The 15,719-nt window shown below is 39.5% G+C and overlaps 1 long non-coding RNA gene across 1 annotated transcript in view; it reads right to left on the reverse strand.

Moving 5' to 3' along the window:
* The window catches only part of LOC122462332, a 50,711-nt gene that overhangs the window by 7,737 nt on the left and 27,255 nt on the right, over window positions 1-15,719 (reverse strand). Inside the window, exon 2 of the long non-coding RNA XR_006284817.1 lies at window positions 4,090-4,187. This is a non-coding gene — a long non-coding RNA (uncharacterized LOC122462332). The remainder of the gene's footprint in view (window positions 1-4,089; window positions 4,188-15,719) is intronic.

Genomic DNA, 15,719 nt, shown 5'->3' on the forward strand with positions numbered 1-15,719 from the left:
AGGCAAGGAATATAAGGGATGTAATCTTATTAGATATATGATAAATCAAATAGATCAGAAATTTCAGAGGGAATTGGCTTATAAAAGATGCGGAGGAGGTGCAAAAACACACAGCTCTAACAACAGAGAGCTGAGCTGAGGACCAAAATTCTGTTTTGTGGGGATTTTGAGATTTTGAAATGTGGCTTTGTTCTGGAAGAGAACAAAACCTGAGCATTTTGAAATGCTCTATAAAAGACAATTTTGGGGGAAAAAATGTTTCAGATCAATTAAAATACTTCTTTTAGTTTTTGACCATTTGTTATATTATATTACACTATATAATATAAAACAAAATAAAAATGAAATAAAAACTTGTTTGAAAATGGAAAATCTAAATGTTTTGTTTCAACACTACTGAAACAGGATGGTTTGACACTGTCAGAACTTTTTTATTCCTGATATTTTTCGCCTTAACAAAATTTGGGCAACATTGATATGCTTTCACAAAGCATTTCAAATGAACTGCGTTCTCCAATGGGAAATGGGTCTATCAAAGTTCTTCCAACACAAACAGTGACTGAGTCCATAAGGAAAAGTATTGAAGCTGCAGCTCCCATAATGCAGTGCACAAGAGCAAGGGATATTGAGCCAGGGCACATAGCTATACCAATCACAGCCTCCTGCAGCAGGGAGAGACAGAAGCAAAGGCATGTCTAATGCCTCTCAGGTGGCAAAACACAGAACTCTGCAGCCTGTGCTCCTTCAGGATGAGAACAAGGAAAGAGATGGCAGCATGCTTGTGAGACAAGGAATACACACTGACTAAAGGCAATATCTCTAAAGCAAGAGGAGCCCCAGCCAAGTCAAGATAGCTACTAGTGGCCATTGGCAATCCCATTGCTACCAACTACTCTCTGTGCATGTGCAGAAATCCATTGTGTGGCATCATGACAAAGTGCTTTTTGGACTATGATTACTCAGACATGTATTAATGTCAGCACTTTCTCCGATGTCTTCCATGCTTGCAATGGGGGAAGCATCTGCTTAACTTTAGCCAGTTGTTGATAACTCTGCCTCTTTTCTGTGGGCCATGCTTCTTTTCCCACCTCTTGTCAGTGTCACAGCACCCTCCATACTGTTACTAGGGCCCAGTTTCTCATGTCTTACTTTTTCAGCAACATACATCTCACAAGAGCATGCAGGCTTCATATATAAATTACAATTCCTCTTTATTAATCTAATTGATTGTTTGGTTCCAAATGCACATGCAAGAGTTTTTGAAACCTTTTAGACCCCTGTGGTTCAATATCAATCTCAAAATATTAAAAGCATCTTGTGGAAAATTAGAAAGCAGATGAGACACTTTGGGACTAGAGATACTTTAGATATCTGCAACTTTTAAAGTGACATTGACACAATTATTGAATTCTGTCATTGCTGGCATGCCCTCTTATTTGCTTTACTGTTTTTGTTCCTGGAGTAAGGCTGTGCAGTTTTTGTTGTGCACTGCCCTTTTCATACTTAAGGGAGCCATTATCTTTTCACAGTATTTCATCCACCCCAGATCAAAATTACCCTGAAAAACCACAGCTCATATCATTTTGGCCTCACATATTGTTCCCTGAGGCATGAAAATGTGAAAACAAAAGCAATCTATGAAATGCAAACACCAGCCAAAGCCCTATCCTACCTGTTGTTGATCTCTTATTTTTGGGAAGCACTTTGGATTTTGGTCAAGTGGATTATAGATATGAGAAAAGCACGATTTTGGTTATGCTTTGTTAAGAACTTTTTTTTTTTTTTTAATATAGATTTGGGATTAATTACCTTTTTTTTCACACACAACACAGTAATTGGTTTACAACTCACTCTTACTGGGAAATAGAAATGACTACATTCAGCAATGTAAAGCATGCAGAGTCACAACTGCAGGTGGCATGATTGTTCCAACTGAATTAATATAACAAACAATGTTATTGGGATTCTTGCAATTATAGCAGCTATTTTCCATAGGAAAATGAAGGAAAACATTCTTCTTTTATTTCCTTTCTCTTTCTTCCATGGCTCTTATCAACACACATTGGAAAGGAAACCAGTCAAAGGGATTCAAAACAACTTTTGTGCCCATTCTTCTTAATCAGGTAAAAAAGAGAGCAAGAATGAATGTAGTTCAATATCCAAAGATAATGTGTTGCACATTCAGACACTGGATGCCTGCTAAAGCACAGATATGTTAATATGTAACACTGAAACATTTAGTTATATAAGTGATAGCCAGAGACTTTAAGACCAAAACTGACATGGGGCAGCTGTAGGCACCATGATATTTTGCAAGCAATGTAGGTAACAGGTATTACATTCCAGTTATATTAGTGTCTTCTAGTTGTTTGGCTTTATTAACTACAATTGTCAGATACATTTTAGAGATGGTTTTCAAATACTTAAATAAATCCTAATGTTTTTCAAGATTTTTAATATAAATATAGTATATGAATAATTTGCTCAATTCCTGGAAATTAAAAATTAAACAAACCTTTAAACGGTAAAGAATTTGCACAATTCCTGCATATTTCTTTCTAGATTTAGAAATCTAGTGAATGGCAAACTAGTTTGGAAATATTAAGAACCAGCCTAAAAATCTCAAGAAAGCACTTCCTATTCAGGAAACCACTTAAGCAATAGCAAAAAGTACAAGTTCTTTCCTTAATAGAGATGCTTTCCTGAACTAGATCCAAAATGAGCTGAAATGAAACTTGTCTCCAAGTATAAAGTCTGGCTACATACATCTCCCCTCTCTTTGGTTATCAATTCCAGTAATAATTCTTTCTTTGCTGAAATCCATCTTTCAGTCTCAACTAATCAGGCAATCTCTGCTGAGATCAGAGGAAGGGGCAAAATGTTCTACGGCATCTCTGACCCAAGGGAAACCTGGGTTCACTAGATTTGAATAAGGCAATCAACCAAAACCTTAAAAAGAGAGAGAATGGCAGAGCTGCACTGCCCAATGCAGTATGTCACAAAAGCAGGGAACTACAGAGTGTGGATTGCATGGTCCACTGTGCCTAATGGGTTCAACTATCAACTCTGCCATTGGCCAACTGGGTGACCTTAGGCAAACTATGTCACCTATCTACATCTCAATCTCCCCATCTGAAAAATGGGGATGATACTTCATTTGTAAAGCACTTTAAGATCTACTGATGAAAAGTGTTACATAAGAACAATGTATTATTGATTTATTAGTATTAATAATAATAATTGTTATTATTAAAGGAGTTAGGAAGAAAGCGTGGCCCTCTTGAGGTCAGGATGACTATGGTGAGTTGTAAGGAGGAAGGGGGATCAGGACAATAGAAATATGAGTTTGGGGAAAATAGGGAAGGATGAGTAAATTTTGAGAAGTTTATCCAAACTTACCTGAACCTCTGAATTTTTAGAGCTCTCTGGTTCCTATAGTCTCAAAGACTTCTACTATGCAAATCCACAGGGAACAGCACTTTCTAACCCTCCTTGTGTGTCAGATGGCCAGCTTGTCTTCATCCAAATCCCTCCCCAAAAAACTTTTCTATTTAGCCTGTTATTGTTAGCTCACCATGCGGAAGATGAAGGTGTAACATGCCAGTTGCAAAATGGCCACTTCAGGCTGCAGCTATCCGACTCAGCCAAATTTAAAGAATATATCTATCTATCTATATGGACAATCCAACTGCAGCAAGGGACCAGACAATCATAAAGGAATATATCCCTGCTTTTTATGTGTCACCATTATACCACATAATTACTGAGACCATTCATTTTTTAACATATATGGTATATCACATCTTAAAATTAGTACATTGATCGGGATACTTAGAAGAATGAAAAACAGACTCAGCAATGGATTTTAGCACCGAAGGCCACAACTTCATTAGCCTTTATAGGGGGGAGCACTAAACATTCTACAAAATATCAGGTATTTCTTTAGGTTCAGTGCAGTATTAATGGCCTCCCCTGCCAAATAATCAATAACCAGGGTTGGCTCCATTCAAACTAACCCTAGGACTCAGACCACCTCTGAATCCTCTTGCCCTCCCCAACAAGGGGAATGAGGGTACACATGAAGGATACCTCAATTTGAGAATAATGAAGGTCTGTCCTTCTTCCTCCAAGCCATTAGGGTCCACCAGTTATCTTCCAGGTCACATGTTTTCCTTTGAGCCTCTGACCTGCATTAGACAACAGCCACAGGGGACATCAGAATAGCTTGGCTATGATCCCACCGCACCCTTTGGTATCTGCCTCCCATCAATCCACTCTCTAATTTCTCCCAACCACATATCAGTCCCTTTGTCAGATAAACATATCCATCATACCTGATTTTCCTCTGTGTAATCACTGCACAACCAGTATACAGACTCTAGTGATCTCACAGTTCACCTCCAGACCCGATCCATGCAATCAGGATTGACAATGCCCTGTCACACCCATCTTGTGAGCATTTCAGAACAAACCATGTTCAGTGCCCATACATAAATGGGTGACACAACCCATGTTCCGGCTAAAACCTGTCTCCCAAATTCACTCCAGTGCAAACCCCAAGATCAGTTTCCTGTCCATGAATAATCAAGATGTGAGCTGGATGCATAAGCTGATTCCACAACATGCCCCACCTCTGAAACCACTGAAAGCTGACAGGTTTGTCCCCAAAGCCCAGCTGCAATGCACCTGCCATTCTCCTGCACTCTTGTGGGCACAGTGCATTACAAAGGGCCTGCAAATCCAGACATCCATCTTGTTTCCAATATCTCCTCAAAATTACAATCTGAAAAGGTTTAGTTCATATTCTCCACCTACTGTGCTCATCCTCATTTATAAGGGGGACAAGAAGGGGATGAATGGAAAACTGCCTTTCAAATCCACTATGGTCATTTTGAATATTTAATGATGACAGTCAGATTGACTAATCCCCCAGCCACATTCCAGCCCTTCATTAGCAATGTGCAAGGAGAACTACTAGCCCAGATTGTAGTCATACACTTAGATGATATATTGATCTTCTCAGACAACCTGGGCCAACACACCACTCACATCCACACAGTCCTGGAGAGACAACAACAACAACAACAACACAGTCTCGATGCTAAACTCGGAAAGAGTGCGTTTGATTAGCCCTCGACTGTGTTCCTGGGTTTCGTCCTGCCCCCCGGAAGGAATCAAGATGGACCCACAAAAGGTCCAGGCTGTCCATGAATGGGCAGCCCCCGAAATGTGCACAACCTACAACATTTTCTAGACTCTGCAAATTTTTACTGGAAGTTCATCTAAATTTTTTCAAAACATGCCGAACCCCTCACTGCCCTACTTCAGAGCTTCATTCCATGCATGGGTCTACCCTCTGCAGGGGAAACTGCATGACTCTGGATAAACAATGTAGTCACTTTTCATGGCCTCCTGGATCACATCACTTCCAACCAGGGGCCCCAGTTCACTGCCTTCTCCTGGCATGAGGCCCTACATCTAGTAGGGTGTCTCCATGCATCTGTCCTCTGCCTACCATCCTCAGTCAAATTGCCAAACAGAAAGAATCAACCAGATTCTAGAGCTATCCCTACAGTGCTACACCAACCATAACCAGGGTGACTAGTCTGCACTATTGCCATATGGTGAGGTCTCTTATAATAATGCAGATCATGCATCCATAGGCCACAGCCCCTTCTTTGTTTACTATGGGTACTACCTAAGTTCCCTCTAAGCTGTGTGGCTGCACAGCAGTCTATTAAGTGCCACACTGAAACTCAGGGCTCCAGCGCCCCTCCCAGCCAGCCCCAATGCAGCCCAGCCCTGGACCCGCTGCAACCAGGGGAGATGCACCCCTTCCCTGGCCCCAACCTGACATGGCGGGGAGAGGCACCTCCTTCCCTCTGCTCAGGTGTTGCTGCAGGGAGAGCTGGGAAGCGTCCTCTCTCCCTGCTGTAACCCTGGGGCAGCCTGCACACCAAGCCCCTCATCCTTGGCCCAATCCCAGAGCCCACACACCGAGCCGGAGCCCTCACCCCCACTCCCCAACCCTCGACCCTACCCCAGAGCCCACACCCCCAGCCAGAGTCCTCACCCCCGCACACACACCCCAACCCTTTGCCCCAGCCCTGAGCCCCCTCCCAAACTCCGAACCACTCGGCCCCACTCCTGCCACATGAATTTTGATATGTGCACCAATATGGAGGTGACATGAAGACACCATGATAGAGGCTCAAATTAAATGTATACCCCAAATTAAGAAACATAGTAAGAGAACCAAAAAGTTCCACTGTGGCTAAACAACAAAGTAAAAGAAGCAGTGAGAGACAAAAAGGCATCCTTTAAAAAGTGGAAGTTAAATCTCAGTGAGGAAAATAGGAAGAAGAATAAACTCTGGCAAATAAAGTGTAAAAATATGATTAGGAAGGTCAAAAAAGAATTTGAAGAACAGCTAGCCAAAGACTCAAAAACTAATAGCAATTTCTTTTAAGTACATCAGAAGGAGGAAGCCTGCTAAACAACCAGTGGTGCCACTGAACGATCAAGATGCTAAAGGAGCACTCAAGGACAATAAGGCCATTGTGGAGAAACTAAATGAATTCTTTGCATTGGTCTTCATGGCTGAGGATCTGAGGGACATTCCCAGACCTGAGTCATTCGTTTTAGGTGGCAAATCTGAGGAACTGTCCCAGATTGAGGCATCATTAGAGGAGGTTTGGGAACAAATTGATGAACTAAACAATAATAAGTCACCAGGATCAGATAGTATTCACCCAAGAGTTCTGAAGGAACTCAAATGTGAAATTGCAGAACTAACAACTGTAGTCTGTAACCTATCATTTAAATCAGCTTCTGTACCAAATGACTGGAGGATAGCTAACGTGATGCCAATTTTTTAAAAAGGGCTCTAGAGGTGATCCCAGCAATTACAGGTTGGTAAGCCTGATTTCAGTACCAGGCAAACTGTTTGAAACTATAGTAAACAACAAAATTGTCAGACACATAGTTGAGGAAGAGTCAACATGGTTTTTGTAAAGGAAATTCATGCCCCACCAATCTACTATAATTTTTTGCAGGGGTCAACAAGCATGTGGACAAGGGGGATCCACTGTATATAGTGTACTTAGATTTTCAGAAAGCCTTTGACAAGTTCCCTCACCAAAGGCTCTTAAGCAAAGTAAGATGGCATAGGATAAGATGGAAGGTCCTCTCATGGACTGGTAACTGGTTAAAAGATAGAAAAGAAAGGGTAGGAATAAATGGTCAGTTTTCAGAATGGAGAGAGGTAAATAGTGGTGTCCCCCGAGGATCTGTACTGGAAACAGTCCTATTCAAAATATTCATAATTGATCTGGAAAAAGGGGTAAAACAGTGAGATGACACAAAACTACCCAAGGTAGTTAAGTCCCAGGCACACTGCGAAGAACTACAAAAGGATCTCTCAAAACTGCGTGACTGGGCAAGAGAGTGGCAGATGAAATTCAATGTTGATAAATGCAAAGTAATGCACATTGGAAAACAGAATCCCAACTATACATATAAAATGATGGGGCCTAAATTGGCTGTTACCACTCAAGAAAGAGATCTTGGCATCATTGTGGATAGTTCTCTGAAAACGTCCACTCAATGTGCAGTGGCAGTCAAAAAAGCAAACAGAACGTTGGGAGTCATTAAGAAAGGGACAGATAATAGGACAGAAAATATCATATTGCCTCTATATAAATCCATGGTACACCCACATCTTGAATACTGTGTGAAGATGTGGTCACTCCATCTCAAAAAAGACATATTGGAATTGAAAAAGGTTCAGAAAAGAACAAGTAAAATGATTAGGGTTATGGAATGGCTTCTGTATGAGGAGTGATTACTAAGACTGGGACTTTTCAGCTTGGAAAAGAGACGACTAAGGGGGGATATGATAGAGGTCTATAAAATCATGACTGGTGTGGAGAAAGTAAATAAGGAAGTGTTATTTACTCCTTCACATAACACAAGAACTAGGGGACACCAAATGAAATTAATAGGCAGAAGGTTTAAAACAAACAAAAGGAGGTATTTCTTCACACAACACACAGTCAACCTGTGGAACTTCTTGCCAGAAGATGTTGTGAAGGCCAAGACTATAATAGGGTTTGAAAACTAGATAAATTAGAACGTAAGAACATAAGAATGGCCCTACTGGGTCAGACCAAGGGTTCATCTAGCCCAGTATCCTGTCTTCTGACAGTGGCCAGTGCCAGGTGCCCCAGAGGGAATGAACAGAACAGGTAATCATCAAGTGATCCATCCCCTGTCGCTCATTCCCAGCTTCTGGCAAGCACAAGCTAGGGACACCATTTCTGCCCATCCTGAATTGCTGCTGCATGCTCTATGGACCAGAGGGCTTCACATACCAGAAGGTGAAGAGTATGAGAGACAATCAGATCTCACTTTTCCAGCCCACGACCCAGCCAATGGCAACAGGTAGAGGAAGAGAAACCTCTTCTCCTTCCCTGCCACCTCCACACCTCCATGTATGTATTCTGGATGGAAGGAGAAATGCCCCAGAGCACCCAAGTCTGCCATTCCCTTTTCCCAGCCTCTCAGGACTGCTTTCCCCTGCTGAGTCAGGGTGGGGGCATTTATGTAACATATATCTGCTTATTCCTGTTTGCTCCCTCATGTTAAGGTTGATTAGCATATTCACATGCCTACACACACACTTCTGTTTCTATGGTTCAAAACAATGAAAAATTACACACTATAAAAGTGCAGTTTTTGAAAACGGGATAACATATTTATGCTATTCTGAAAGTGGAAATCTTCTATTATATGTCTCTGAACTTTTTTCTCTGTCTAACTGGGTTGTAAGCTCGGCAAGATTGGGACCATCATTTTCTCTTTTTTTTAAGGCACTAAGCACAATGATGGTGCTCAATAAATAATAGCAATTGCGGGGTGAGTTCAAAGCTGATCAGCTGCAGGTTTTTATTGCTGGGGAACGCAAACTACAAGTATTGTCTACTCAGCTATCAAGGAAGATATAGTATAAGTCCAATCAACCGTTATAATTGTGTGCATTTATGATAATAAATTGTATGTAAATGTGTATGTAAATTAGGTGTGGCCCTCAAGCTTCTGGAAAGTTGCCAATGCATCCTTCAGTGTTGTAAAGTTTGAACATCTCATTCTGACATATGGTGGTAACTATCAATCTCTGGGTGGGGAGGAGGATATAAGATCTTCATACAGATGGCACAGATTATAGTACCTATAAATGTTTGGGGTTGAAATAGTGAATAAAAGACCTATTTAAAAATAGTGAAAGACATAGACCCTCCTAACCACAGTTTATTTAACCACTGAGGATACTATAATATGTTGCAATAGGTCATTGGATAACCCTTTTGTAAAAGTCCTTTAGAATTTAATAGTAAATTTCTGTACATTTTCTGGGCCATCAAATAAGATGTAATAGAACTGTATATCCCTACTATAGAATTATATACAAATCCTATTGAATGGATACCAATTTCTCCACTAAATTCTATAGGCTCTAAGACTACTTTCTCTAGAATCCTATTAATTTCATCCCTATTAAATTCTAGACGACTTTTCCATAAGGGCTAACACAAAGGAAACTAATAGTAAAAATGCCATTTTCTCTCTTCTGTGATAGCTGTATGTATCTTTGTACCTAGCCTACTAGGTATCTAGAATTATGATGAAAGCTTGCTTAATGTAAGGATTACCGTGAAATGTTTTCCCACTAAAATAACAACCCCATATTAATTTTTTTATGAAATAATGGATTCACGTGTTCAGTTCAAGGACTTTCCATCAACATTTGCAAAACAAGATAGAAAATCTCCTTATGAATAAGGCTATGGAATGTGTCTGTTAATGCCAAATGGTATCGTCATTGTGATTGGAGTACAGGATTTTTAACTCTTATTATATTATATGATCATTCAAAGCATGTGAAAAGAAATTCTCTATTTTTAGAAACAGTCTTAATCCAAAGCCCACTGAAGTCAATGGGGAAAAAAACACATCTATTGACTTCAATGGACTTTAAATCAGATCCAGAGTCTTAGATTCTCAGTGCTCCTCAGTAAGTTCTGGGTACAGCTGAAGCAAAAGAGGGGCTGCAATGAGCCACGTGCAGCTACCTAGTCCTGGGATGATTACCTCATTCTCCAGTGTAGTTTAGAGTAGCCTCAGAACTACTCTGAAATATGACAGTGTTCTACAAGATGCCTCCCTCACTCGTGCAGGATCTGACTTAACCTCGGAGGAATCCTTGAAAGATGGCTATGCTGCAGTGGGGCTCAGGATCTGTCCCAAAAATCTCTATTTTGCTTAATGGTTTGGAGATTTTTCACTTCACTAGGTGGTACTAGCTGATATTTTTCACAGATTCCAGTAATGCCCTATGCCAAAGAATGCTATTTGGCAACAATCTTCTCAGTTTCCCCTGTGCATGATACTAGTACAGTGTACTTCCAATATGTAATCTTTATTCCTAGGAATATAGACAACTGTGTAACTAGAACAGCATGCAGGCAAATATATACAGCAAAGAACTGGAAGTCTAGAGTCCTGTCTTCTACTACCTGTTATGTCAGTCGCTGGCTTTGACACTCCTGACAAGTTATAATCTAAATACAATTTTTCAGATTCCCTATTGGTAAAATGACTATAACTTCATAGTTCCATGTTGAGGCTCAGTTTGTCAAGTTGGGTGAATAATTCATAGCAAATAACTTATTCAATGAAATTTGGCCTTTGTCCACTCACAAATTGTTAATTAATAACACCACACTGAACCCTGCTGTTTTCACTCAGGCAAATTGCTCACTGAAGTCAACAGAACTTTTTCTGAGTAAGAACTGAATATGGATCACAAGACTTGGTCTACTGGGAGTCAAGGGTGCCCGGTTGAATCAGACCATCAGAAAGAAACAACTGTTTAATACCAGGTTGACAATTTGTTTCAGTCTGATGCACTGCCAAACAAGATGTGTAGATTTTGTGTAGTGTTGTCTGTAATCATTATGGCATAATTAAGGGATTGGGTCAGGTTAGATATAAGCAATGGGCTGTTTCTCAAATGCAAAATTGGTCAAGGGTTTTCAGATTCTTGGCTTGTTATGTTACACGAGAAAAGAACATTTATAATTTCTGCTTATCCAATGTTGTAAATTGTGTAGTGCCTAAAGTTTAAAAAATAGCTGGCAAGCACACAGTGCACATTACACTCCACCTGATTAGTATAGGTCTGCAGATAACGTGAATCAGCTCAATGAATAAAAATAAGTCATTACTAGATGCACAAGATTTGAGATGGCAAATGTATTAATGGTTGTTAAATGAGGTATGTTGTATAAAAGGATTGTATTCTGAACGGTGTTTGAATTGTTTTAGGAATGAATATTCTGACTAATGTTATTGTTTGTGTATTTGGACTGCAGTATGATAATACTGCTGTTCCTCAGGACAGGTTTATAGAGACTAGAAACAATTTCTCAGTGTTTTTCCCTTTTCCCTTTTAAATAAATATGAAGGTGTCAGAGTGTTTGAAGATGGCTAGATTGCAGCTCCATCTGTTTTGTATTGTATTTAGAGTGGGTTGGAACAAAACTTTTTTTCAGCAAAACATGCCGCATCGTCAAACTGGAAACACATTGATCCTGACTGAAGTTTTGAACAGGGCCGTTTCTTGGGCTCAGAGGAGATTTGAGAGAGAGCAAGAGAGCTCTGTTAGGTATGATAACAGACCCTCTGACACAATTCTATTTTGTGAGCACCTTCAAAAGGATTTGTTTTCATTCTAATGCAGGGGGAAAAAACCCAAACAAATTTTTAAACCTCACAAGTTGTCACAAAACCAAATTGTCCTCCCTCAGCCAGCTCAAATTGTGATATTTGTTGCAAATGTTGTGATGTGTATGCCCCAGATTTGAAAACTCTGTCTTGGTTCTCATGTGACTTCAAAAAACTGATATTAATGGAGTGCTAAGGCTGTAGCATAGACCCACAGCTATATTAAGTCTGCTTTATGCCAATGCCACTGGCACAAAGCACCCCTAAAATGATCAGAGCCATCCAGAAGAGAATTGCCTCCTATTCTAGCAATGTAAAAGCAGTAGAACAGCTCCTGTGCCACCCTCTACCCCACAACTGCCTGAGTATGCGCATGACTTGGGATAAGTGAGTGCAGCCACAACCCACAAAATTCCTCGCTGATATTATAGCCACTCAGGGTTTTTGGCAGCTGGTGTTAATTCTATCAAAGGACCAGCCTGGCACACAATACCAGCAAGATCATGGAGCCAAAAGTTGCCTTACATGACTGAACAAATAAATAAATAAATAACAATCCCTCGCTCCATAAGTGCTGCAACTGAAATCAGCCAGATTCTGATACCATTATGTGAGGCACTCCCATTGAAGTCAATTGTAAGTTGTGAGTGCAGTTTGGCATGGGACTTTGGCATAAACATGTTCATTAAACAAAACTCTGCTTCTTCATGGAGATTATGATCAGTTGTATTTCTTTTTGATGAGTATGAACTAAATTCTCTCTCAGGAATTTATGCTTCCTTGCTGTAAGAATCATCATATTTGCCATTAGGACTTTATTCATCTTTCCATTGTTCCTTGGGTCTTTTATTTACCTTTATTTATTGTCAAACTCATCTTTCAACTCCATTTTGTTTTTGCTTGTAAACAACTGGCTCATTACTAGCCCAAACTTTTTACATGTTAAACTTTAGCTTTGATCTTATCTTTAGTTATTTCAATTGATCTCATTCTAGGAGGGAGTTTTCCTCTCGTTTTTCTTAGCCTAGGGCCCAATTCTGCCACCCTTATTCACACTGAATAGCACTTTCCTCAATGAGGAATCCAACTGAGACCAACAGCACTACTTGTGGAGTAAGGTATTACTTAATATGAGTAAAAGGACGCAGAATTTGGTCCTTTGTCTGTTCTATGGCTGTGTCTAAATATACCTAACGCATATATTTCATTCTTTCTTGGAAAAATCCTATATAGATGATATGTCCTTATTTAACTATTTTTCAGATTCTCAACTTCTAGCGTGTTCATCCATTTTTTCACTCCTACCTTATCAGTTGAGAAACTATTTCTAAAAGCATACACTTTTCTGCTCTCTATGTCAGGCTTGGTCCTCTGCCACTGTTGAAAGCAAACTGGCACCCTGTCAGTTTATTTCAGCAAGTTTATCTATGTTTGCATTTCTAGTATCACAATTTATAGAAACAATTTGTTCCAGGAGTGAACTTTTGTGATCTTTTCAGAGGAACACTTGGCAGGATAGACCCCCTGGGGGCGCAGGGGAAAAAAAAGCTCTATCCTCTCCACAACCCAAAAAAGCCACTTCTGTGTTCTCTCTGTTCGTCCTTCAGTGGGTCATCAATACCACCAGCTGGCATTGTGCAGGCACTTCAGTGGGATGGCTCTCAATTTTATCATTTCTTTCAGGTATCTCTCTTTTCCATTACAGTTATTCTTATCTGTAGAGGTGGTTGAAATAGTCGATTGTCTAGGACTCTCCCTGCAGTTTAGACGTACTTACAATGCTATCCAAATTAAAACCAGAAGGGTGGGGTTTTGGAATCAGAATGAGAGTGAGTACATGACTGATCCACTCTGCATGAGGGCACGCAGCAGTCATGAAGTGGCTTCGCTGGCACTTTGAGGCAGAGCAAAGGATTTAATGCATCTCAGATTCCTGTCTGTAGAACAATTTAGAATTAAAACTTTTTGGTACCCAGGCTTCCCAATATTAATTTATCATCCAAACTGTGTTATTTTCTGGGGTGAACTGTTTCTTTTGAGTAATGATCTTAAGATTTCTTTTACAGTTAGTCAATAAAATGTTTTCCTTTGTCATACACCCCTCCACCCCAATAAAATACGATGAGCTTCACTCTTCAAAGACCAAATGCTTTAAACATGTTAGAGATGTTTGGCTGAACAAACTTTGGCTGAACAATTCTATCCTCAGCTAATGTCTTGGGTAGTTTTACTACCCCAATCGCCTGATCAACTCAGGAGATGCGCTATAGCACTCCCACTCAAGTCTGTATTCTTCCTTTCTAGTTTTTGCACTGAGAATCATCGTTCCAAGGTTTTGATATGCACTGGACAGGCAGTCTCTCTGTCTCTCTCCTCTCTCTCCATCATCGTCTTTTTTTTTTGTACCAACAATAAAATGGTTTTAGCTCTACAGAATTTGAACACATTGTTTTTCAGTAATTGCTATTTCTTACAATTTATTGAAAGCAAGATTTCAAATTTTGCCGATAACACTAATAAGTAAGTACCCTATAATTTTTTACATGAATATCCGTGGACCTATAATAATCCCTGCAATATACCAGTAGTAACCTTTTCAGTTGGTAAAGCCTCCCTAGATTGCTAGTGTGTGATTCTTTGTTTTATGTTTTTTTGCCAATTTTAAATCCATTAGACCAACTTTCTACTTATTCTGTGACTCTATATCTTAGCATTAACCTCTTCTAGGGAACCTTGTCAAACAATTTTTGAAAATTTAAGTATAGGATGTCTGTTGCATTGCCTTGTCTACCCTGGCAGAAATAATAATGATCAAGGATTCCAATACATTGGTCAGACATAAGGCCTCCCCCGCCACACCACCCTAAAATTAGATTTTCTTTTCTTAATCACGCAATGCTTTTCCCAGTGTTCCGCTCATTTGATACCTTAAAATATTATCTAGGACATTCTCCATTGCTTATGCCAAAAGATGTGTTTCGTGTTTTCCCAATGTGTCCCCAGGCCATTTTTAAATAATGCCATTATATTAGACTTTGCCAGTCTTCAAGGGTCTAAAATTTCTAATATAGGTTCTCCAATTTCTCTTCCTACTTCCTTTGGCTCTTTTGCATGCATATTGTTTGATCCTGATGTTCTATCAATTTTAAAAGCCTCTAATCTTTTAATAGTCAATTTAAATGGTAGCTGCATGCTTCCTAATTCCTCATTTCAAAGCCCTTAAATCTAGTATCAGATATATTAAAATGAAGGGGACAGGTGTACACGGATTGTCTCATGCCATTATATTTCTGTCTCTCTGCTTTATTATGCTTAAGAAAGCCTCGTGTTTGTATCCTATGGCAGTTACAGTTAGCCTTAAAATACAGTTAAGATATTGTACACAATATTCTGAGCTGAAAATGTTTCTGTGATCAAACTATGTTTACAGTATTATAATGGTGCCCACTAACTTTACTATAGTTTAAATTCTGGCAACATTTCCATTTTAAGCCAGTGTTTGTGGGACTGTAACTCAGCTGTGAAAATCAGCCCCAGGCGAAAACTAGGCACTGGATGGTTCATCCAAAGACAGATTTTTTTATTTCTTTTCATAATGGTTTGAATTTGTTTTTGAATACATACTTAATTCAAAAAAAAAAAACCTGCATGAAGAACTTTTGCAGACCACTAGACTGTAATGTGGACCAGGCTTCATGTACGTGTCTGTTTATTTAAAATAAATGAATAAATATAATGTGACACTATTACAAGGTAAAAAATTGGGAACTGTGCATAAGATGATACTTTTTCAAGTAATGTTTTTACTAAGAATAGACTTTAAAAAAAGTTTAAGCTTTCTTACAGATATTCAAAATTTTAAGCTATCAAAGTGACCGTGAATGAAACTCCAGAAGTCATGAACCCAATACAGAATCATCTCAGCATCTCAGCAA

The sequence above is a fragment of the Chelonia mydas genome, chromosome 11 (assembly GCF_015237465.2).
Source record: "Chelonia mydas isolate rCheMyd1 chromosome 11, rCheMyd1.pri.v2, whole genome shotgun sequence".
Classification (NCBI taxonomy): Eukaryota; Metazoa; Chordata; order Testudines; family Cheloniidae; genus Chelonia; species Chelonia mydas.